Source organism: Orcinus orca, chromosome 11, assembly GCF_937001465.1.
Source record: "Orcinus orca chromosome 11, mOrcOrc1.1, whole genome shotgun sequence".
Taxonomy (NCBI): Eukaryota; Metazoa; Chordata; class Mammalia; order Artiodactyla; family Delphinidae; genus Orcinus; species Orcinus orca.
In genome coordinates, this window is record NC_064569.1 from 18,247,434 (window position 1) to 18,272,653 (window position 25,220).

Sequence of the window (25,220 nt, forward strand, 5' to 3'; positions counted from 1 at the left end):
AAGAAAGGCAGTCTAGTGTAGAATAATGATGGAGTAAAGTAAATGACACGGAACTGTGACAAATTCAAAACCCAACTGGAAAATTAGGAAAGAGAATGAAGTGTCCTGTATAATGACACCCTGACAATTACCCTCGAGCAGTGGGGCATGTCCTGACACATTTACCTATCCTGGTGCTGCAGGCACTGGTGTCTAGGCTTTCTGTTTGCACAATGGGGCTTTGTGTACCACTGTGGCCCATTTTCCAGCTCTGTGTCTCTGTCAGGCATGGGGCTTCGAATGCCTGGCTTCTGATGATTGTTAAAAAGAGTTCAGAACAGACACTGTAGGACCTGCAGGTAGCTGTATTCATATCTTTCTAAATGAAGACAGAATTAAAAAAAAAAAGGAAATCATTAATACTAAAAGCCATTTATAAAATTCGACAAGGAAAAACCCTGAAAAAGAAACTGACTCCTAGACCTAGAAGAGGTGTCAAAATTTAAGATTATTTTATCCTCCTGTATACAAAATTGCAGAGAAAAACAAAGCAGCAGGAGGTCTAAACATGTCAATCAAAGAGGAGACAGCACATTCTAGACTGGGAATATAATTAAGTAGAAGATATAAAAATAGGATTTCCCAACCTGGCAAGTGGAAATATAAACCAACTGGCAGAGAAAGAGTGGAGAGGATAATCCCACCCTTTTGGAATAACTATAGAAAAACATTAAGAATCAGAAAATGGAAATATGTGAAGAAGTAAAGAAAGGGGAGGCAGATGAAGAAAACTTCTTAAGTGCGTGGAAGTGATGCGGTTGCCAGGATCTAAGACAAACCTCTAGCAAGCTAATTTGGGGGCAAAGATACTGACATTTTTGGTAAGAGATTAATAAGTGATCATCTTCAGACTTCATCTGATTGATCAAGGAGTTAGTCCCTTGGCTCAAAAAGAAGTGAAATATATTCACATCTTCACCATCACCATGAGTATGAAACGTTAGTCGCTCTGCTGTAAACATCAGCAAGTGTGGACTCTGCTGCTTTTACAGACCTGCGTTCCACATCGCAGTTTGTTCTATTAATGGCATTGAATCAGCTGTATTCCTCCCCGCTTATATTCATTGCATTAAAAAATAAGTAAGTACAGATATATGCATTGTGTTCCTTAAAAGAGGCTATGATGAAATGGAAAAGGTGTTTAATAAAAGTATTTCACATTCATTTCTCAGCCGTAATGAGTGGAATTACAAGAGGAGGCGGAGGAAACCTCTCACAGGTGGACAAGCCCTAAGCTGCCTTCCCTTATTCTCTACTTAAAAGCTATCAATTTAGAGCTGTCCTATGTATCGCCCTGTGAATTGAACAAGACTTTTCAGTCTTTAATTAAGGGTGAAAAACTCTTTGAACATCACAGCATTCATCTGTTCATGTGTGGAAAGCCTAGTGTAACAAAAGAATTTAATCAAACTACAAGCCTAATAAAGACTACACTGCCTGAACTAAATGATGTTATTGCAGTAGCGGCTCATAGTTTTACACTTAAAAAAGCAGGTCAGAGTGTTCATTCATCTTGATTAGCAATGCCAACCTAATTACTTCTGGAGGAAACAGTAATTAGCTGGAGTCTCACCTCATTAATCATGACATTCTTGTAGCAGACTATTTTTATCTGATAAATGGCTTGGATTGGAACAAGGTGTATATTTGAATTCTAGTTAATTGTACACAGCTTGCGGCATAACAATTCACATTTTTATCATTTAACTACTTCCTTTCTGCCAACCTCTTGAGGAGCTTTTGTTGGTTACTCTCATTCTTGCAGTGAAAATAATCTGACTTAATGAGAGGATCAGTTGTGCTTGTTAGTGAGCATATCATAAACAGTGTCTCAAGGAAGCAGAGGAAAGGATGTAAGATCTCTATGTGTAGATTAAGTCATTCAAATAACTGTGGGACACTTATTGTAAAGTTTCTGCAGTGAATTCAAAGAGATAGCATTTTATAACTTGGCCCAGTAGCTTCTATAGGATCATGGACAGCAAGCAGTGCTATTGTATATTAGGCAGGGAATCATAGTACATTCAGTGTTCCTAAACCAGTGCCAAAGAGAGCACCATGTTTAAAAAGAGGTAGTATAATCGACTCTGCGTATCTGTGGGTTCAGCATTCGCGTATTTAACCGAAATTCAAAGTCGATCTGTGGTTGGTTGAATTGGGGATGTGGAACCCGCAGATACGGAGGGCTGACTGTACTTGCTGTTTTAAATAACGGACTTGAGCATCCTCGGAGTTTACTACCCTGGTCCTGGAACCAATCCCCTGTGGATACTGAGGGATGACTGTAATTGGAATCCACAGTCTACTTAGCTGCTGTTAGGGTCACTCTTTTCTGCAGTCTCATAGCTCTGACCACGTCTCCTCTGTCCCCCTCAGTCTTGTACTTCCCAGGATGAAAACACATAGTTAATCAGAATATCTTATTTGTTGCTTTCTCCAATCCTGGTTCCTTTCCAAATTATGAGTCTTTCAATGGAGCCCAAAATGAACACCACTGAGTACAGAGAGAATTCTTGAATTTGTAGAAATGTAGAATGCTTGCCTGCAGCTAACTGCAACATCAGAATATTACTACCAGGAAAGGTCAGTGGGGATTGAATAGGATGGCCTTAGCTACCTATGTCCAAGGTCAGGTTCCTTAGTCTTGCATATTCTCCTTCAGAAGAGTGGATCCATTTCTTAAGGTCTGACTCACATTAACCAAGTTTATGAAGACTGATGTATGAAATAAGAATGTCAGTTTTTAAAATTTCAGTAAGAAATGGCTTCACATGTATGGACACAGGATTAATATGGATTTTCTCTGTTGTCAAGCTAGATAGAAAGCAAAACAATAATCAGCCAATTTAATAATATACAATGTGAAATTATGGTCACAAGGGCCAGAATGTTTATAATGGGCTTTGTCAACACAGTATTATGTCTCTGTAGGGATATCTGCATAGGAAGTTAGCTCATAATTTGAGAGTTACTTGATAATCAAGTAAACAGAATGGGCAGAATTAGATGAATTTCATGTTTAATGGAATCAGCCTGATATAGTAAGATGTATCCATCTTTCTGTTAGAGTTCTCCATTAGCCTCAACTCCTCTTTCTTGGACAATGCTAGACTGGACTCTGCCAGCCTTTTTCTAAATGATATTTTTTTATTTACAGGCTGAACACTGCTTTTTGCTTAATTTGTTCTTTTTTTTGATATATTAAAATAGTTACTATAGTTATAATTGAGTCTTGCTGGCCTGGGTACCGTTCTGCTTCCTCCAGGTGACTTTGTATATATATACATGATATATTCATCAGCTGGTTTTATTTTCCTTTTTCCAAGTTTTCTGGGCACCTCATTGAGGCTAAGTACAGAAGTCACTCTACTTATAAAAAAGTCGTTCCTAAGTCCATTTGCACATAAATCAGAATGACACAATACTACTTAAAGCCTGAAAAGTATAATACAGGCTTTAGGATTAGCTTTAAAGTTAATAACAAAGCCAGAGCAATATTCCTGTGAAGGGTTTAAGGTTTCATTTTCCAAGCGCATTCCCACAAAATATGTTTGGAGAGTTGAAACAAGGCATGCTCTTCTCCCAATTAACACGTGGTCTATCAGATAGCTTTCCCAAAATATTGGTTTTGTCTGCATAGCAGGTCTGTTGAGACCATTAAACGCTCCCTGCCTGGTTCCTGCGTAACTAGCGTGGGGGAACTCTGAGCTTCGGGTGAAGTTCGTACCACCTCTCAGCTCCATAAGGAAATTGGGCAGATTCAAACAAGGCCTTGACGCATGGACTCATCTATGGTTTGTAACAAAGGTTTCATCTGCAGTGTATTGACGATGTGTAGCATTTAAGTTCTCAAACGAATGGCCAGTGAATGGATGTCCAGTTTTGATGCTCATCATCTGGCCATGTCCTCATAGTTGTTCATTGTCCTTATTCACTTTTCCTCACCTGTTGCTGATTCCTGTAGATCAGTTAGGTCAGGCATTTTTCAAATGTCATATGATTTTTTGTGTTTTTTTTTCCCTAAAGAATTTTCCTTCTGGTCCAATGATTCATCTCACCTGGTTGTGTAACATTTCATCACCTTCTCACCACTTTCAGTTTTAAAAAATGTTTTCTCTTTTTATTTCCATTGTAATCATATGCCTGTTTTTACCATACTTCAAACTCGCTGCTTTTTAACTGGACATGGTGTGGCTAATAATAGCTGTACCACTATAAAATCCCTCAAAACCAGACTCAGACACAACAAACAGGTGCTCTCTGAGAATGAAGTGGCTGGGTATGACGCCTTCAGTATCTCCTGGTAACAGGCGAAGTTGACTTTTTTGCTTCTTTGAAGTGGAGTGTTGCTTTGTTCTTATGTATGAGAATTCACAAAGGTACAGGTTGAAAGTTGAGGACTTCCTATTCTGAACATACGGCTTGGTTGGTGATACTATTTTTGTTGTTGAGAACTTGCTTAATATGATAAGCAATAATAATATCAATAGGTACTAATTCTTTTGTTGTTTACCAGGGTCCAGGCACTGTTCTGAGTGCTTTAACTGTATTCACTCATTTAATTCCCATATCAACCCTATGACGTATCATTTTTATTCTTGTTCTACAGATGAGGAAGTTAAGTTAACTTACCCAATATCACCCAGTGAGTAACAGTAGAGCTGGGATTTGAACTCCCGTGTGTTGGCTCCAGAACCCGCTCTTAACTATACTCTTAACTACTTCTCATGTCATGGGCTCCTTGTCATAATATCGCAAAATACAAAAAACTCCAAAGAAAGAAAATAATGTTGACTGATAATCCCACCATTCAGATAAACTATCGTTTTTATTTTGATTACATGCACTTCCAGATTTTTCCCCAGAATAACTGTGCTGCTTGTTTCACTCAGAAAATGTAAGGAGTATCTTTACATGCGTATAGATATATTTACTGTGTCATTTTTAGAGATTGCATTGCATTTTAATATTTTTAGCTATCATATGTACTGAAGCAATTTGTTTCCCATTATAAGCAATGACACAATGCATAATCTTGCGGAGAAACCTTTGTTCACGTATTTATTTTTCTTTAGGAAAAGTTCCAGAAGTGGAATTACTGGATTGAGGAAGAGAATGGATATTTTTAAGAGTTCTTATACCTATTGCCAAATTCCCTTCCAGAAATGCTATATCAGTTTGTACTCCCACCATCAGCATATGAGATGTCTGCTTTCCCATACCCTGAGCATCAGGGGGTTCTAGCATTCTCTTCTTTTTCTTTGTTAATTTGTGCCCCATTTTAAAAGTGTGCCTTTTTTGTTTTCTGCTTCAGTGTATTACCCTTCAGTTGTATTTACCTTGATTACTTCACCGCTTTATGCTTCAGTTTTCTCTCTGTAAAAATGATATGATAATAGTAGCTACATCAGGGTTGTTGTAGGAATAACAGTTTTTCACGTATATACTGCATCGAAAAGTGCTCAGCACACAGAGTTTGCTATAATTATTGTTTTTATGATTACTTTTTCTATTATTGTTTATTATGTGTTAGATAATCCAGCTTTTCTTGGGTATTTTGAATTTTAATGTATTCTCCATGGTGTAGCCATCTCAAGTTCAATCTACATATTCCCCCTTATAGTCATACATTCCATGATTTTTTCAGATATTCATGCTCAAATTCATTTTTGTACCCCAGTAGGGAACTATTTTTTCTATCTAAGACTAAAGTTGAAATAGAAAGTACTGCTGTTTAATCTGAAATTGTAAAATTGGAGATAATATTCTTTACAGATAAAAATTACAGGTCCAAGATTCATAAATAATGGACTTATCATTTCCCAGCATCTACTGCTCATCCTTCTCATGGTTGGAAGGATCCTTACTTCCCTAAGCTGCCCGACCCTCCCACCCCATGCTCAGTTTTGTTTCAGTCGCTGGGCTAGTTCTGGTGGTGGGAATACATAACTCGAGGCAGGTCAATATCCTCAAACTCAAATTCTTCAGTAAGATTTAGGACCTGCTGACCCTGTCATAAAGGCTGAGTCTCCATCTTGCTTCTAGAGTGGCCTGGCTGTCCTCAAGCCCACGACTAATACCAAGAGATTAAGATTTTAGGACCTGTGCTCTACTTCAGTTTAGTCCTGGTGCACAGGTTCTGGCCTCGGTTCTGGCATTTTGATTCCCTCCAACAATTCTAGACCATCAAGTGAGGACCATCACGCCTGTGTCCCTAGCCCAAAGTATGAATTGTAGGATTTGAAAAAGTTCTAAAAACCAGAGTCCATTCCTCTCCCATATGAGTTGCTTCTACTCTACTTCCATTAACCAGTTGTCAAGCCTCTGAATGAACACACCAATGACAGGGAATTCACACATGTCAGAGTCAGCTCGTCTTCAGACAGCTCTAATTATGAGAACGGGTTCAGGCAAAACTGTACTTCCTGATGCCTTCACTCAACACAGTTCTGTCCCGTAGAAGTTTATTGTTCTCTTTCCACAAGACAGTTCTCCAAATATTTGGAGACAACTATCGTGCCCCCTCAGTCCTCCTTCTGTAGACTAAGCAGTCCTAGCTTCTGTCTCATTTCTTAATGCTAAGTGACTTGATTTCGTACCCCTTACCCTACGGGTAACTTCTTTGGATCCTTCCAGCTTGGTAATGTGTCTTTGAAGCATAACAGGTTTCCCAGATATGGTGGGACCAGAGCAGAATAGATGCAGCCTGTTGCTTCCATTGTCCTGGGTTCTATAATTCTAATAATATAAGAGCATATTAAGATTATTTTGGTCAGCTATATCGTGCTGTTAATTTATGATAAGCTTTTTGCCGAAATCTGACATTTTTTTCACATACACAGCTATTAACTTTTCTCCTCCCTCAACCTGCTTCCATTTTGCACTTGTACTTTTTTCCCCTACCACATGTAGGACCTTATATTGTTCAACTTCATCTTGTTAGAATCAACTCATGGTTGCATCCAATTGAAATCTTTTTGGATTTTGATTCTCTGAGGTGATATATTGGCTGTCTATTCCTAGCCTATAGCATCCATAGTTTTACAAAGTACCACCCAGTTTTTCCGACAAGTCAGTGATTATGATGTTAAGGGCAACATTAAGGACAAAGCCTTGTGTCACCCCACAGGAGATCTCTCTTCAGCTAGGGCTCTTTTTATGGGTGTGGTTGATGTAACAATCAGGACACTTTCTAATTGTGGATTTTATTCCGTACATATTTCTTGTCTGAAAAAAGCAGTTCTCACATTTTATTTCAAGAAGATATTAAGAGATGTACCTAGACAGGATTCAGTGCCATATTTTAAAAAGTTTGGGAGATGCTCCTTACTATATTCTCTTCTTCGAGAGCCACAGTGCACATTATTTTATATATTTCTCTTCAAAATCTGTATTTTGTTTAACTACTGTTTTCCAAATGTACTTGTGCGTGAACCCTGCTCTCGGAATACCTATGAATATCCTGTGGAAGTCTGTTCTCTGCAGACACCAGTTTGGAAAATACTCCCCGCAAAGGTGAAATGAGAAAGCCTGTCAGATGTCTTCCTGAAACTCAGACATTTATATGTCCATAGTATTTTCCTTGTCTCCCACTCCAGTAGTTTTATCAAAAGAGAAAATGAGCTAGAAAATTGTTCGTCATTGTTCGTCACAAATCTTGGTTGGCCCCATACAGATCCCATTTGATTTTCTCAACTCCAGCCCTGCTCAGCATCAACAGAGAACTCGAGTTCAATTAATGAAACAACCTCTTCTACTCCTCATCTTTTTAAGTCGATTAAGTCAATATTAGCTCCTCTCAATCTTCTGGTGCCTGTCGTTTACTCCAAGTTTCCTTAATGCAAATTCCAGTGTGGTCCAGCCACTTCATTGTGTGGTTTCTTTCAGAAGCCTGAGATGGAATTCACCTGGTCAGAAGCACTTAGCTCATCTTATAAAACTGCCTGGCATTTTGAACGTGATTCTGCCCAGTCCTGGTTTTTAATCCCACCTTGTGAGGTTCATTCTTGCCTTTCTGGGCGAGCTAACATTTCTCTTGACAGAAGATACACACAAAACAGGACCGGATTATCCCGGACTTTCTGTCATGCCTTCACTTTCAGTGGCCCCAGAGTTGTGTATCTCTTTTTGTTGTTGTTGTTAGTTTCTTTACCTACTTCAAAGAAAAAAAGCTCTTTTCATTGATTGTTAGCATTTTTGAAAGCCTTTTCTCGTTCTCGGCTTTTAGCCTGCCTGACACTGCTCTTTCAGGTTCATGACACTTGGCTGTAGCTCACCTACATTTGATTGCCATGTTTTCTCTTTCCTCTTCCTCAGCGGGATGATTTGACATTGCGTTGTCAGAATTTTATGTCTGTGAGCTTTTCTTCCCTCTTGGGCCACCTCCCCTCTCAGAGTTTCTAAGGATCCTACCCAACTAATCTTTTTGAAATCTATTTTCTTAGGGCTCGGGTCTTCCCGTCACTGGCTCTTAACATATCTTACATGAGATGACTGCATTCTTCCAGGGGTCCTCCATTCTCTAGCCAGTTTCACTTCTTAAACACCACTAGACTCAGCGTTCCTGTGTCTCCCTTATTATTTCTTCCTTCACAGAGATGAAATGATTGGCTGGGAAAGTCAAGAATCCATTTTACCGACAGGAAATGGCTTCCAGTGCTTATCTCGATAGAAGAAGTTCCCTAGTAATTGTCCAGCCAGAGTTTGTTCTTGGCAGACAGACTTACAGTTTATCTTCCCATGCAGTGTTTGAAAGGTATGAGTCCTATAAAGGAAATGCAATTAAGAGAGGCACATAAGTAAATAAAATTAATTAAAACAGGTTTGTTGTGATAATTAGTTTGGTTTACAATAGGGTATTTGGATGTTAACAGACCTGAGAATGCTAGGACAGTATCTTCTATTTCCAACTATAACTCTTGAGGCATTCTGTGAATATATTACAGCGAATGAGTTTTACTAACTGATTTTTTGTTGTAAATTATGCAGTTCTGGAAAACACAAGAATGCATTTCATTTACGGAATAATGTTAATGCTTTCAGTTCTCTTTATTGATCATCCATTGAGCTATGGTGTCTGATGATTTAGCCACGGAGAGGCACAGAAACTGTCTGACGCTACTAAGAACGGATAAAGGGGCTCATCGAAGAAATCAAAGGACCCTCCCTGTGGAGACCTGTGATGTTGGCAATGGGGAGGGCTGCTGAGAAAGTGTTATGATTTAATAAAATTCTTACTACTAGATAAATAAGATAGGCTAATGTCTCCCCAAATCTGGCCCCCCAAATAATAGGCTTTATTTTTTTTCACTAGCAGATCCCTTGTTTTGAAACATTGTCTTTGGCACTGTTTTTGTTAAAATGATTTGTTTTCCCATTATTTTTAATGATATATACATACAGTAAGTGCCACTCAAAGGTTCTGACCAACATGAGATAATTGATGATGGTTCACTCAGTTGATGTATTTCTCCCCAAAAACAATTAAATTTGATGTTTTACTTAGCCTTTCAGCCTTATCATGAGAAAATTAATCATAAAGCTATTTAGATTTATAAATGGCTAGAACTAGTTCAGGGGCTCTCAGGGACCCTAACAGAGAAGGATTGTATTTTTATTGGTCATTGGGTACCCAGATTCTCGTCATGATGCAGTAGGTGTCTGTAATGACTGATTTTTAGCAGTTTTACTCAACACTTGTTAATGTAAGGAGAATTTGGAAAACTGAAAATAGGTAATGAGGGAGCCTTCATTTAGCAAATAGTTTCTCCCTCCTCCCAAGGAGCTCTGACTGATCTCGGGTGGTCTCTGACTGCAGCAGCTTGAAGCAGGGTTTTGGTTCCCGGCCAGAGACTGAGGTCGGGTCACGGCAGTGAGAGCACTGAATCCTAGCCACTAGACCAGTGATCAGTGACAAGGCTCTGGCCCTTCGGCTTTGCAGAAAAGAACTCCCACAAAGACGGAAAGTAGTGAAACAAGTAAAGTGTCGATTAGGAGAAAAAAAGAGTACAGTACGTGTGGATAGACACATGGGCAGGATCAGAGAGAGAGCTGCACCCTCGTGGCAGTTTGAATCACTTTTATGGGGCATTTCTTCTGGGTTTCCTTTGACCAATCATCTTGCTTTGCCTGGTTCTGAGTCGGTGTTTGGTATGTCCCAGGGTTCTCCCCTGTGTGTGTGTGCATCTCTTAGCCAAGGTGGATTCCAGCAGAGGCCTATGGGTAGTGACATCACTTACTATGAGGTGGCGCCCCCTCCCTTTTTGACCTCCAGGGAGCCTTTCTGTGCCTGTGTAGTCAGGGAGGTCTCCTTGGTTTCAAGAATGAGGAATATGTGGTCTTTTATCTCTTATCTGGGCAGGGCCCAGCCTCCTCCATCATCCCGCTTTTATGGGGTTTCTGCTATTATGGAGTTTCTGTCCACAGGGGAGAAACTGTTCAGCCTGGGGTCCATCTATCTCCGGCCTCATGACTACTTAGTATTTCCTCGTGTATGTTCTTCATGTCTCATAAAGGATGGAAGTACTAAAGACGAGAGAAACACACAAAACACGTTTGGCAAGAGGAAGAGGAAGGGGAAAAGGAAACAAGGGGCTGAGGACGCCAGGGCGTCTCCAGAGAAATGCTGAGTGAGAGGCTTTGCTCCCCACTCTTCTAGGCCAGGCTTAAGATGATGGGGGGTCTTCCAGCAGTGATCAAGCTAAGTCAATAATTGTGCATTTTCAAGTATACAAGGCAAGAGAACCTATTTTTCTGAAAAACGAACTATTTTATTCTAGGCTTTCATTATGAAGCCAGCTTTTTTAAGTAGTGATTTTATTGGTATGTAATTATCCAAGTTGTTGTTAATAATTTAATTTCCAGAAGTAATTGAGTTCGGAATAATGCAGTAATAGCTACCATTTATAAAGCAGCCATTATGCACAAGGCATACCACAAACATTTTTCTAGACCTACCATCACAGTTCAAGCCAGTTTTTATGTGCTCCTAAACAGTAGAAAACTAAATTTCAAAAGCTTCAGCAACATGCCTAAATGTCACACAGCCAGAAAGGTTCAAATTTAGATTCCAGCTCAGTTCCATTTGCTTCAAAGCCCAAGTTCTTTTCCCTTCAATACTGTGTCTGTCTTTGTGATGTGGACAGCTGTGTAGCTCTGGATCTCGTTAAGCTTTTGATTACACATAGGTGTGTTTTTTTTCAGTACACTCATTTTATAATATCCCCAGGGAGATTTTGAATTCTTGGGATTTTGAAGAGCCTAGAACTAGCTATCTCTAGCACTTTAAGAAAAATGCCTTTGCTCTTCTGAATTTTGATTGTGGAACTAAAATGCTTCTGAGAATGCTTTAGGAAGGAAACTGAAAGGAATTAACTTTGACTTGAAAAGAAAAAGACAAGAAGGTAGTAGAAATAGATTTGAAAAAAGAGATTCACAGAAGAGCGTCACTACTATATCAAGGGATTCCTGAGACAGCTTTGGAGGTGGTTTGGAAGGGGTAAGCCAGTCTATTTTTCAGTTACGTCTGTCTTTTCTACTAGACTGCGAGCTTTTGGAGGATAAGAGACATACCTTTTTCATCTTTGAATGTCCAAGTCCTGGAAGAGTGACTAATGCATCAAGTATTTAATCGATGCTACTGATGTGATTGGTTGAAAGGTCAGTTGTCTTGAGTAGAGGAATACAAAACTTTAATTCCTCTTCGCATGAAATGGAACAGATTTTGGCTGCTAGAGTCAGTGACCATGTCAATTATGGGCAAGACCCTCAGTTTATCTAGAGGGGCAGAAGAGTTTGGATTCGGTACGTATAATTGATGGGTCTAACACCCAACCTAACTCTTCAGTCACAAGCACCCAGATGACGTATCCGCCTCCCTCTTCCCCATACACAGATACAACTCAATTGCTGTTAAAACATCACAGGGTGGATGCTTCCCTTTTTTCTGCACTGTTCCTCTACTCAGCAGAATGGCTTAAAGCTCGAAGGAAGATCTCTCAGCCCCACCTCAATCATTGTCATCAAGGAGAATAAAGCACATTTCCTAAACAGGAAGGTTGTGGTTTTGAGATAAGATTTGAATGCTTTGTTCGGTTTGATTTTTATCTTAATCAATTAACTAGCTAGTGAATTCATTAAGTCAGTCAGAAGTTAGGCAGAACTTGACTAATGAATCGGCCGGAGGCACAGGTGAGGGGAGAAAACTGCAGCTGATTGAAAAATATGCTTGAGAAGCCGCCTGTTTGCATAAGCCCAGTTCTTAGCGCAGAGCTGAGATCTGCCAGAGGGAGCAGCTCACTTGTGTGGGGACTGGTGCCCACAGTGGTATGCATATATGAAATCTTCAGTGGCCACTGAATTTAAGAGTGAATAGCAAATGAATTGAAGAACAAAAGACAAAAGATCTCCTGATTTTTTTTTGAACTCTAGACATTGAGGATAATGACAATATGGTGAAGGTATCATATACAACATTTAACTTGTTTCCATTTCCGTCTTGGGAGGAAGCATTTTTGTTTCTCACGCCTGCTCAGACCTGTGGCAGGGGAGGTCACTGCCCATCCTGAAATGCATTTTGTGAAGAAGGAAATGCAATGCAGATCATTTTAGGGAAATATAATTTCTCACTTACGTAAGTCATTGAAATATTTCAGAGTCCACTCTCTTCATCCATTAACTGACGCTCTAGGCCAGTGGTTCTCAAGCTCTGGTTCAAATCAGAATGTCTTGGGGAACTTGGTGAAAATACAAAGGTCCAGGCCCTCTCCTAATCCTAGGAGCCAGGCTGGTCTCTTGTCCTTTTTTAGGCTTCTGGGTGTTTCCCAAACTCACCCCAGTTTGAGAACCACTGCTCCAGGCAATGGTGGGTGTGGGATTCTCTTCCTTCTCTCTGCCTTTTATTTTTGAACATTCCCTGTTTCTGCAGTTTTGTCTCCTGTCTTATGGTCTTGTCTCCTGGTCCCAGGCTCTTTATTTTGGTCTCACATTGATTCCCATTTCTGCTCACCCTTTTCAGTCTGACCCCATCCTGACTCCTTTTGCATCTCCTGTATGCTTTCTGCTCCTGTGCCTTTCACAGCCCAGCTTCTTTCTGCCTGCCTCTCTCACATGTCTCTGGGGCCGCAAAGAATCCTGTACCTACCCCTTATGAGAAGTGTGGGGTAGGTCATATGGTAGTTCTATTTTTAGTTTTTTAAGGAAACTCCATGTTGTTTTCCATAGTGGTTGTATCAATTTACATTCCCACCAACAATACAGGAAGGTTCCCTTTTCACCACACCCTTTCCAGCGTTTACTGTTTCTAGATTTTTTGATAATGGCCATTCTCGCAGGTGTGAGGTGATACCTCATTGTAGTTTTGATTTGCATTTCTCTAATACTTAGTGATGTTGAGCATCTTTTCATGTACCTCTTGGCCATCTGTATGTCTTCCTTGGTGAAATAGAACTACCATATGATCCAGCAATTCCACTATTGGGCATATACCCTGAGAAAACCATAATTCAAGAAGAGTCATGTACCACAATGTTCATTGCAGTTCTATTTACAATAGCCAGGACATGGAAACAACCTAAGTGTCCATCAACAGATGAATGGATAAAGAAGATGTGGCACATATATACAATGGAATATTACTCAGCCATAAAAAGAAACGAAACTGAGTTATTTGTAGTGAGGTGGATGGACCTAGACTCTGTCATACAGAGTGAAGTAAGTCAGAAAGAGAAAAACAAATACCGTATGCTAATGCATATATATGGAATCTAAAAAAAAAAAATGGTACTGATGAACCTAATTTCAGGGCAGGAATAAAGAGGTAGACATAGAGAATGGACTTGAGGACATGGGGCGGCAGGGGGAAGCTGGGGCGAAGTGAGAGTAACATTGACATTTATACACTACCGAATGTAAAACAGTTGGCTGGTGGGAAGCAGCAGCATAGCACAGGGAGATCGGCTTGGGGGCTTTGCGATAACCTAGAGGGGTGGGATAGGGAGGGTGGGAGGGAGGCTCAAGAGGGAGGGGATATGGGGACATGTGTATGCATATGGCTGATTCGCCTTGTTGTGCAACAGAAACTAACACAGTATTGTGAAGCAATTATACTCCAATAAAGATCTGTTAAAATAAAAAAAAAATCCAAAAAAAAAGGAAGTGTGGGTGAAGGGCAGTGTTCAGGCATTCAGCACATGTATTTTATGCACTTGTGTCCTGCGTAGACCAAAAATGAATTCATGACGCTGTTTTGTTAATATGGTATTAATGCAATATCTTAAAATATAATTCTCCTTTTAATTTTGGATACAAATGAATTTATTTGTAACTCATTCACCAAATATTTAATAGATTCATTATTAACATGATCTATCACAGCTAGGTAAATTTCAAAAAGGCAGATGGGCAAATATCCAAAAAGCAGAGACAGAGGCATATTTTCTCAGAGTGACTGCTCATGGATCCTTTCTCTTGACCTCTTAAAACACAAGTGGCACAACCTTGTTCAGTCAATGAGTATTTATTGATTGCCCGTATAAAGCGTGATAGATATTTAGGAATTTGAAGTTAACAGAAAATATTAGGTAGACACAGGGCTTACCCTCAGGTAACCAGGAGAACCTGCTTAAATAATGCTGAGAAAATTACCATCTAGGATTTATGTTTAGGAACCATAATTATTATCATCCAATGTTTGAAATATTCTTTGATCTGTAACATATAATTATCCATCATGATATAAAGTTTTAGATTTATTCTTCTTTCACTGAGCTACTCTATCCTCTTGAAATTTCTTTAGCTGAGGTATAATCAGAATATAGTCAAGAATCTGGATACATTCATTTGCCATATTCCCTGGAAAAACATCAATGATGCAAAATGGGAGGAGCAGGAATGAAGGAATTGTGAGCTAAGTTGGGAGATACGAAGGACTGGGCCTCTCCTTTGTGAAAAATTGGAAATATCTGTTTTGCCTTTATTTCTGTGCTTGCAGTTTTAGAGGTCCCATATCAGGGAAGCAAAAGAAATTACCCTTATGGGAGGACCGTGGTTCAAAAAGATTTTATGTGTTCACTACAATATCCCATATTTCAGTGACATTTCCAATTCATTTACTAAATAGAAGTAGATCAATTGCTGCAGTAAATAGTTATTTATTGTGTTTGGCTACCTAACATCTTAACTTTCCAGCATCTGGGAATTTCCTATTTTGCGAGGCAGGTACTGCTTCCCACTGTAAAGGTGGACATGTCAGATAATCACCTTCCCAGTATTTCTTGTGGGTAGGGTATGGTCACATGACCTCAAATTCTGCCAAACACACACTTCTGCCTAAATATATGTGGGAAGCTGGTGAAGAGAAGAGGAACTGGCCAGATTCCATTCGGATAAAGTGGTGACAGAGATGGCAGTTGCACCTGCTCCTAAAGGCAGTGGGGCATTAATATGGTGTCCTGGTCCAGTGCCTGGTGTTGGTGTTGTCTGACAGTAGAGCCATCTGCAGGGTCTGTGCCACTGGGGGTGGCAGTGGTGGTTTCATAATTTTGGGAACAGTTTCTGATTGACAGGCCCACAGACTTCATTCTTTAGTTTTTTTATCTGTTAATGCCCAACATTCTTTAGAAAAATCTCCTTTTAGGTGAGTTAGGGTTAGTTTTTGACACATGCAGATGGAAGCCTTAATCAATACTTTACAATATTTCATGGAATAATGATCAGAACTCACATCTTTGGTTTTATTGGGTAGTCTTCAAAAAACATTATCTTCTCAATTTTAAAATCTTGAAGAAATTTTTTAGTGGTACACTTCCATTTGCAGACCAAGATGATCTTTCCAAAAGGCAAATGTTTCTATTTGTACTGTAATATTGGCATAAAACCGATTTCCGGTTCTAATGAACACATGGGGAATGGAGCAAGAGCTAGAACAGGTGACATGCATAGTTAGTTGAACAGGTCTTCCTTTGACCGCTTGCTCTGATAGAGCTTCAGAGAGAAGTTTCAGGCTGGGGAGTTAGGCTTTCAGGTTGGAGATGTAAATCCTAGGATTTTAGGGGGCTGTTTCTTTTCTTTTTTTTTAAACAATCTTTATTGGAGTATAATTGCTTTACAATGTTGTATTAGTTTCTGGTGTATAACAAAGTGGATCAGCTATATGTATACATATATCCCCATATCCCCTCTCTCTTGTGTCTCCCTCCCACCCTCCCTATCCCAACCCCCTAGGTGGTCACAAAGCACTGAGCTGATCTCCCTGTGTGCTGCAGCTGCTTCCCACTAGCTATCTGTTTTACATTTGGTAGTGTATATATGTCAATGCTACTTTCTTACTTTGTCCCAGCTTACCCTTCCCCCTCCCCGTGTCTTCAAGTCCATTCTCTACATCTGTGTCTTTACTTCTGTCCTGCGCCTAGGTTCGTAAGAACCATTTTTTTTTTTTTTAGATTCCATATATAGGTGTTAACATCCAGTATTTGTTTTTCTCTTTCTGACTTACTTCACTGTATGACAAACTCTAGGGCCATCCACCTCACTACAAATAACTCATTTTCGTTTCTTTTTATGGCTGAGTAATATTCATTGTATATATGTGCCACATCTTCTTTATCCATTCATCTGTTGATGGACACTTAGGTTGGTTTCATGTCCTGGCTATTGTAAATAGTGCTGCAATGAACATTGTGGTACATAACTCTTTTTGAATTATGGTTTTCTCAGGGTATATGCCCAGTAGTGGGATTGCTGGGTCATATGGTAGTTTTATTTATAGTTTTTTAAGGAACCTCCATACTGTTCTCCATAGTGGCTGTATCAATTTAAATTCCCACCAATAGTGTAGGAGGGTTCCCTTTCCTCCACACCCTCTCCAGCATTTATTGTTTGTAGATTTTTTGATGATGGCCATTCTGACTCGTGTGAGGTGATACCTTATTGTAGTTTTGATTTGCAATTCTCTAATGATTAGTGATGTTGAGCATTCTTTCATGTGTTTGTTGGCATTCTGTATATCTTCTTTGGAGAAATGTCTATTTAAGTCTTCTGCCCATTTTTGGATTGGGTTGTTTGTTTTTTTGATATTGAGCTGCATGACCTGCTTGTATATTTTGGAGATTAATCCTTTATCAGTTGCTTTGTTTGCAAATATTTTCTCCCGTTCTGAGGTTGTCTTTTCGTCTTGTTTATGGTTTCCTTTGCTGTGCAAAAGCTTTTAAGTTTCATTAGGTCCCATTTGTTTATTTTTTATTTTATTTCCATTACTCTAGGAGGTGGGTCAAAAAGGATTTTGCTGTGATTTATGTCATAGAGTGTTCTGCCTATGTTTTCCTCTAAGAGTTTTATAGTGTCTGGCCTTACATTTAGGTCTTTAATCCATTTTGAGTTTATTTTTGTGTATGTTGTTAGGGAGTGTCCTAATTTCATTCTCTTATGTGTAGCTGTCCATTTTTCCCAGCACCACTTATTGAAGAGGCTGCTTTTCTCCAGTGTATATTCTTGCCTCCTTTATTAAAGATAAGGTGACCATATGTGTGTGGGTTTAGCTGTGGGCTTTCTATCTTGTTCCATTGATCTATATTTCTATTTTTGTGCCAGTACCATACTGTCTTGATTACTGTAGTTTTGTAATATAGTCTGAAGTCAGGGAGCCTGATTCCTTCGGCTTCGTTTTTCTTTCTCAAGATTGTTTCTTGAGCACCCAGTTGCTAAGGGCCTGAGAGAAAACTGTCTTCTGTGAGTCCTTGTACAAGTGACATCACAGGATGTGGTAGGCTTGAGCATGCTCATGGTGGTACCACTGATGCTCCGTCATGCATTGTGGTGTGACACTGGAGAAATGTGACACAAAAGCACCTCTGGCCAAAATGTCCAGGTGGGTAGCTCTTTGAGTGCCTAGTTTCATTAAGGATAAACTTCAGAATGTTTTGAGAAGTAGACAGATGACTCATCCTTTAGGTAAGTCTCCTAAAATATTATCATTGAAAGTTAGGTTATAATGAAGAGTTGGAGGTTAACTTTCTGGAAGATACCTGGAAATTCACGGTTTTTCCCTTATGATCGATACATAATGAGAGAGAGGCAGGTTGACATCCTCTGGGTGGAGAAAAGAGACTGATCAAATCACATGCCTGAAGAGATGGCCACACCATCTTGGGGAGAAGAGATCAAGGAAGGATCTGGAGTGAGGACCAACAAAGGGGCCAATTTCCATTCCATAGCTGTATTCTCTGGAGGGCGAGTTGTTAGCTTTATTTCCTGGAGGGCAGTCTTCATGAAGAATGGTGGTCGGCTCTTTATTATCTGTGCTAATAATAAAGGGGAGAGGTAAAACCCAGATAGTACGTGTCCCCAGACAGTTGAAGCTTAGTTTAGAATATCCTTTTTTTTTAAATAGATCTTTATTGGAGTATGCTTGCTTTACAATACTGTACTAGTTTCTGTTGCACAACAAAACAAATCAGCCATATGCATACACATGTCCCCATATCACCTCCCTCTTGAGCCTCCCTCCCATCCTCCCTATCCCACCCCTCTAGGTCACTGCAAAGCACCGAGCCGATATCCCTGTGCTATGCTACTGCTTCCCACCAGCCAACTATTTTACATTCGGTAGTCTATATATGTCGATACAGTATGGAGGTTCCTTAAAAAACTAAAAGTAGAACTACCATATGACCCAGCAATCCCGCTACTGGGCATATACCCTGAGAAAACCATAATTCAAAAAGAGACATGCACCACAATGTTCATTGCAGCACTGTTTACAATAGCAGGACATGGAAGCAACCTAAGTGTCCATTGACAGATGAATGGATAAAGAAGATGTGGTATATATATACAATGGAATATTACTCAGCCATAAAAAGAAACAAAACTGAGTTAGAATATCTTTTTAAAACAGTAGAAATCTCAGAAGCTTTGCCTCTTCATTTTATATTTTTTCATAGGTGCATCTTATTTAATTGAAGAATGGTAATAACATCTCACCATTTGTTGAGTTTCTGCAGTGCTCCAGGCAGTGGGCTGGGTGCTTTTTCTGTGTTGTCTCATTTAGTTCTCACAAAAACTCCTTGAGGATGGTACTATAATTCTCACATATAATTTTGTACCTTTAGTGTGAAGACCTGCCCAGGAATCTGTCATCCAATGTCCGTAGTCACACCAATAAGTCATATAAATAGAAAAAGCTAAGAACTCACAAAAGTTTAAAATATAATTTCCTTCCAATTACTTAGTAATTAATAAGCAAACAGGTTTGTTATCCTTAACACTGCTGATAATCAGCTTCTAGATACTTGAAGACTTATTCTTACTGAATATTTTCATAGGAAATTTTCATAGGAAATTCAGCTGTGCAGAAACAAAATCATAAACAAATACACCTGTGCATTACTTTTTTTTTTTTTGTAACCACATTGGTCCTGGGCTGGGAGTGTTTACATCACCCTCATCTTTTATGCTATTTAATGTGCCTAGGTATCATGTCAACGTGGTAGTTATCCCCATTTTTAAGTCAGTGGTGATCAAACTTTTACATACATAGAAATCAGCCAGGGTGCTTGTTAAAAAGGTACACTTGTGGGCCCCACCCCAGTGATTAGCATGTATTAAGTCCTAGTAACCTAGTTAGTCAAGCTAAAAATCTAGGCATTACCTTTTAATCCTTTCCCACAAATTCAGCATCTGACTTAGCTAGCATCACGTCTTGTCAGTTTTACCTACAAAACATCTTGAACCCATCCATTTTTCTTTATTGCTAATATTACCACCCTAGTCCAAGTCACTATTCATTCTTTCCTGTACTACTGTGATACTATCCTAACTAGTTTTCTTCCTTCCACTCTTGCCTTCCCCGCACCCCAATCTCCATGCAGTAACCAGAGGGCTCTTTTAAAAATAACCAGATCATGTGACTCCAATGCCCCAAACCCTCTGCTAACTTCCTGTCAAGCTTAGAATAAAACCCAGGCTCCTTCCTCTGTCTCACAAACCCTCCTTGGCTGTGCCCTGACTGCTTCTTCTTCCTCATCACCCGTCACTCCTTTCTTCCACCCCCAGGCTCCATCTACATTATATTATTTCTTTTCTTGGAACATGCCAACCTCCTTTATGCCTTGGCAGGCTGTTCCTTCTGCCTGGAAGGTGCTTTCTTGGCTCTTTGAGTGTCTCGCTTCTCATCATTCACTTCTCAGCCTAGATGTTGCCTCTCCAGATATCTCTCTTGAATACCCAATCTTGTGACCAACTGGTAACTATCAAGTACTTTGCCCTATTTTAATTCTCCACAGAGCATTTATCATTCTCTGCTATGTGGATTGTTTGATTGGCTGTCTCCTCCCACTATGATGTAAGCTCTTTCAGAGAAGGAACTTTGTCTATCTCGTTGTTACCATGTCCCGAGTGCAAAATAATCTTTTCTTATTATTTACACAGAAAATATTTGATAAACAAATAAATGGGAATATATCAAGAAGCAAGACACAGTTCTTACACTCATGGGTTTTACAGTCTCATAAAGTGCATAATTTATTATACTCTCAGGGTTTGTGAGTGGTCAAAGAGTTAATATTTCTTAACTTCAACCTCAAAGGTCCTTCCCACAGTCCTTTGCAGGCTCTGTTTAGCTGCTAATACATGAAACACATATTCCATTTCTTTCGGAGTAGGTTAGATCAGCTTATTAAAAAAATAGCTCTTAAGCCACTGATGAAAATATTATTGGACCCTCTATTTTATCCAGATAAGTCATCTGTGTCCCCAAACTGTTAGCACTGCTGTTACTATATATTTTAGTGCACAACAATTTTGGTAGGATGTCAAGTATTTTCCCGGTGTTTAATGAAATATTAAAGCAACGTGATCTAAAAGACCCTGTAAGGGATTTTGACCTGGGCTCCGGAGAAATACTTAATAATTTGTTTTGCCTCTGAACTATTTTGTGACCTCCGGACCCCTCTGTCCCTCGGTTTCTCCATCTGTAAAGACTAACTAATGTAACAGAAATCTCTCATTTTCAGGTAACATAGAGGAGAAAGTCAGGTTCTTCAAAGCTCATAGCTATTCCCTAGAGATCATTGAGGAGCCTCGAAAAAATCTACTGGCTCAGCTGGTGAGAGTCATTTACTGCACCAGTGTTCTGAGGGCGGCTGCCAGCCTGGGATCCTGCATGGGCATTGTAAGGTCTTGTTTTTCTTAATGCTATTTTCCCCACGAGCCTTCCAGAATGTCTGAAATGTCTACCGCAAGAATAGCTCCTTTGGGTTAAGAGGTTATCTCCAGGGAGACATGTTCAAAATGAGCTCCTTGTATAGATAACGCATGAGCGCCATTTAGCACATCTGCACCGATTGGATGATGAGAATTGAAGTTGCCTTCCAGAGGAAAACTTGAGCTAAGGGAATGGAATATGTTATCTTCTGCTCCTTCCTTCCATGAGTCTGTCCACCCTTGAAGCCGTTATGGAGAACTTCTACAGTCAAAACCTCTTCTAGGCCATAGATAGATTTTAAGAAAATTTAACAGCCTGCCTCTCTCAAGGAGCTGTCAGTGTAGTGGAGCTGATGAGTATGTACAAGTTAACTAGATTACTAAGGCAAAATGAAATAAACAGAGGAGGTTATAAAGATGGAGCAGCTCATGTTGACATGGAATATTGGGAACAGCTTTGTGGAGAAGGTGGCATTTTATTTGAGCTTGAATTAGACTTTGGAGAGCAAGAAGGATTTCAGTAAACAGAGGTGGAAGGATGGGGGTAAGAGTAAGAGAGGAGAGAGCTTCCTAATCTGGGAGAACAGCGTAAACAGAGGCAGCGTGAATTTTAATGAAAATTTGACTTTGGAAATATCTGGGCAGCGAGATATTGCCTATGAATTGTTTTCAATTGCTTAATTGAGGTATAAATGACATACAATAAACTGCACTTGTTTGTATATTTTATGTGTGTGTGTGTATATATATATATATAATATACATATGTGTATATACATCTGTGAAATAATCACCGCAGTCAAGACAGTGAACAAATCCATGTCCAAATTGTCCTTGTGCCTCTGGATAATTTCTCCCTCTAGCCCCCTTCAGATAACCACTGACCTGCTTTCTGTCACTATAGATTAGCTTGCATTTTCTAGAGCTTTATATAAATGGAATTATATAGTTATTTTTTTATTATGATTTCTTTCACTTAGCATAATTATTTTGAGATTCACTTATGTCGTCTGTATCAACGATTCATTCCTTTATATGGTTGAGTTATATTTCATTATATGGGTATACCATCATTTGTTTCTTTATTCACTTATTAATGGACATTTGATAATTTTTAGCTTATGGCTGTTACAAATAAAGCTGTATGAACAATCATTCAAAGTGTTTACATGAACATGTACTATCATTTCTCTTGGGCAGATACCTAGGGGTAGAACGGCTGGATTGTATGCTAGGTGTATGCTTAACCTTTTAAGAACCTGCCAAACTGTTTTCCAAAGTGCACATACCATTTTATGTTCCAGCTAGCAATGTAAATGACTTTTAGTTCTTCTAAATCTTCATTAATACTTGGTATGGTCAGGGTTTTAAATTTAGCTATTGTAATCAATGTGTGGTGGTACCTAACTGTGGATTTAATTTGCATTTTTTCCAAAGACTCATGATATTGCTCATCTTTCTGTACTTATTTGCCATCGGTATATCTTTTTCGATGAAGTGTCTAAATCATTTGCCCACTTACTAATGGGGTTGTTTTCTTTATATTGAGTTTTGAGAGTTCATTGGATACACGTTCTTTGTTGGCTGTGGGATTTAAAAATATTTTCTTCCCGTGTGTGGCTTGGCTTTTCATTCTCTTAAATGTGTCTTTTGAGGCACAGACTGTTGATTTTTCATAAATTCCAATTTATTAATTTTTCTTTTTATGGATAGACACATCCATATTTTTCATCATTTCTAAGAAATTGATGCCTACTCCAAAGTCACAAAGATTCTAATTTATGTTTTTTAGAAGTTTTATATTTTTTGATCTTACATTTAGGTCTATGATCTATTTTGAGTTCATCTCTGTATATGGTGTGAGGTATGCATTGAAGTTCATGTCTTAATTATTTGTTGAAAATGGTACCATTTATTGAAAAGATAATCCTTTCTCCACTGATTTGCCTTTGCATCTTTCTAAAAAGTCAGCTTTTCACATATGGGTAGAAAAATTTATGGTCTCTTTGCTCCATTTTATTGGTTTGAGTATTTTTAGTCAATAAAGATAGTTGTGTATTTTTATAATAAATCTTGAAATCAGATAGACTTAGTTCATCAACTGTCTTCTTCCTTTTCAAGTTATTATGGCTATAGGCCCTTTGCATTTCCAGAATCAGTTTGCCAATTTCAACAGAAAAGCCTGCTGAGATTTTAATTGGGATTGAGTTGAATCTACAGATCAATTTGGGAGGAGTTGACATCCTAACAATATTAGGTCTTCTTTCATTTCTTTTAGCAATGTTTTTTTTTTCATTGTACAGATTTAGCACATATTTTATGAGATTTTTTCTCAAGTATTTCATGGTTTTTGATGCTCTTGTAAAGGGTATTTAAAAAATTTTATTTTTTGATTGTTCATTGGCAGTATATAGAAATTCATCTGACTTTTGACCTTTTATCTTAAAACTTTGCTAACTCATTTATTAGTTCTAACAGCTACCTTTAGAAGATTTCTTTCTAATTTTTATTCTTTTTTGTTGTTGAGGTATAGTTGTTTTCCAATGTTGTGTTAGTTTCTACTGTACAGTGAAGTGGAGTTTCCTGTGCTATACAGCAGGTTCTTATTAGTTATCTATTTTATACATATTAGTGTATATATGTCAATCCCAATCTTCCAGTTCATCCCCCCCGCCCCGTGTTCCCTCCCTTGGTGTCAATACGTTTGTTCTCTACATCTGTGTCTCTATTTCTGCCTTGCAAACTGGTTTATCTGTACCATTTTTCTAGATTCCACATATATGCATTAATATACGATATTTGATTTTCTCTTTCTGACTTACTTCACTTTGTGTGACAGACTCTAGGTCCATCCATGTCTCTACAGATGACCCAATTTTGTTCCTTTTTATAGCTGAGTAATAGTCCTGTGTATATATGTACCACATCTTCTTTATCCATTCATCTGTTGATGGACACTTAGGTTGATTCCATGTCCTGGCTATTGTAAATAGTGCTGCAATGAACATTGGAGTGCATGTGTGTTTTTGAATTATGGTTTTCTCTGGGTATATGCCCAGTAGTGGGATTGCTGGGTCATATGGTAATTCTATTTTTAGCTTTTTAAGGAACGTCCATACTGTTCTCCATAGTGGCTGTATCGATTTACATTCCCACCAACAGTGCAAGAGGGTTCCCTTTTCTCCACACCCTCTCCAGCATTTGTTGTTTGTAGATTTTCTGATGATGCCCATTCTAACTGGTGTGAGGTGATACCTCACTGTGGTTTTGATTTGCATTTCTCTAATAATTAGTGATGTTGAGCATCTTTTCATGTGCCTCTTGGCCACCTGTATGTCTCTTTTGGAGAGTAGAAGATTTCACTGTATTTTCTATAGAGATGATCATCATGTTTCCTATGAGTAAAGACAGTTTTATTTCTTCCTTTTCTATCTGGATACCTTTTACTTTTTTCTTGCCTTACTGAAATGACTAGACCCTCCAGTACAATGTTGAGTAGAGTAGTGAGAATAGTTATCCTTGCCTTGTCCTGATCTTAAGGGAAAGCTTTGTCTTTTACTGTTGCTATTGGCTGAATTGTGTTCTCCCAAAATCTATATGTTGAAGTCTTAACCCCCAGCATTCCAGAATGTGACTGTATTTGGAGATAGGGCCTTTAATGAGGCAGTTAAAATAATTTGAGGTTATATGGGTGGCCCCTAGTCCAGTATGACTAGTGTCTTTCGAAGAAGAGATTAGGACACAAATATGCATAAGTACAGAGGAAGGACTGCGATAAGACAGAAAGAGTGCCATCTACAAGTCAAACAGAGGGGCCTCAGAATGAAATCAATCCTGCCCATACCTGGATCTTCTATCCTCCAACCTAGCCTCCTGAACTGTTACAAAACACATTTCTGTTGTTTAAGCCACTCAGTCTGTAGTATTTTGTTATGGCAGCCCTAAAGAACTAATATAACCATCAGGTGTGATGTTAGCCATAG

At 38.9% G+C, this 25,220-nt stretch overlaps 1 long non-coding RNA gene across 1 annotated transcript; it reads right to left on the minus strand.

The window, feature by feature from the left end:
- Nucleotides 1-5,342: 5,342 nt before the first annotated feature.
- On the minus strand, nt 5,343-8,755 carry LOC125960422 (uncharacterized). The gene is made up of 3 exons (XR_007470073.1): nt 8,524-8,755; nt 6,639-6,777; nt 5,343-5,415 (listed from the first exon to the last, which is right to left on the minus strand). It is a non-coding gene; the product is annotated as an uncharacterized LOC125960422 (long non-coding RNA).
- Nucleotides 8,756-25,220: the final 16,465 nt, after the last annotated feature.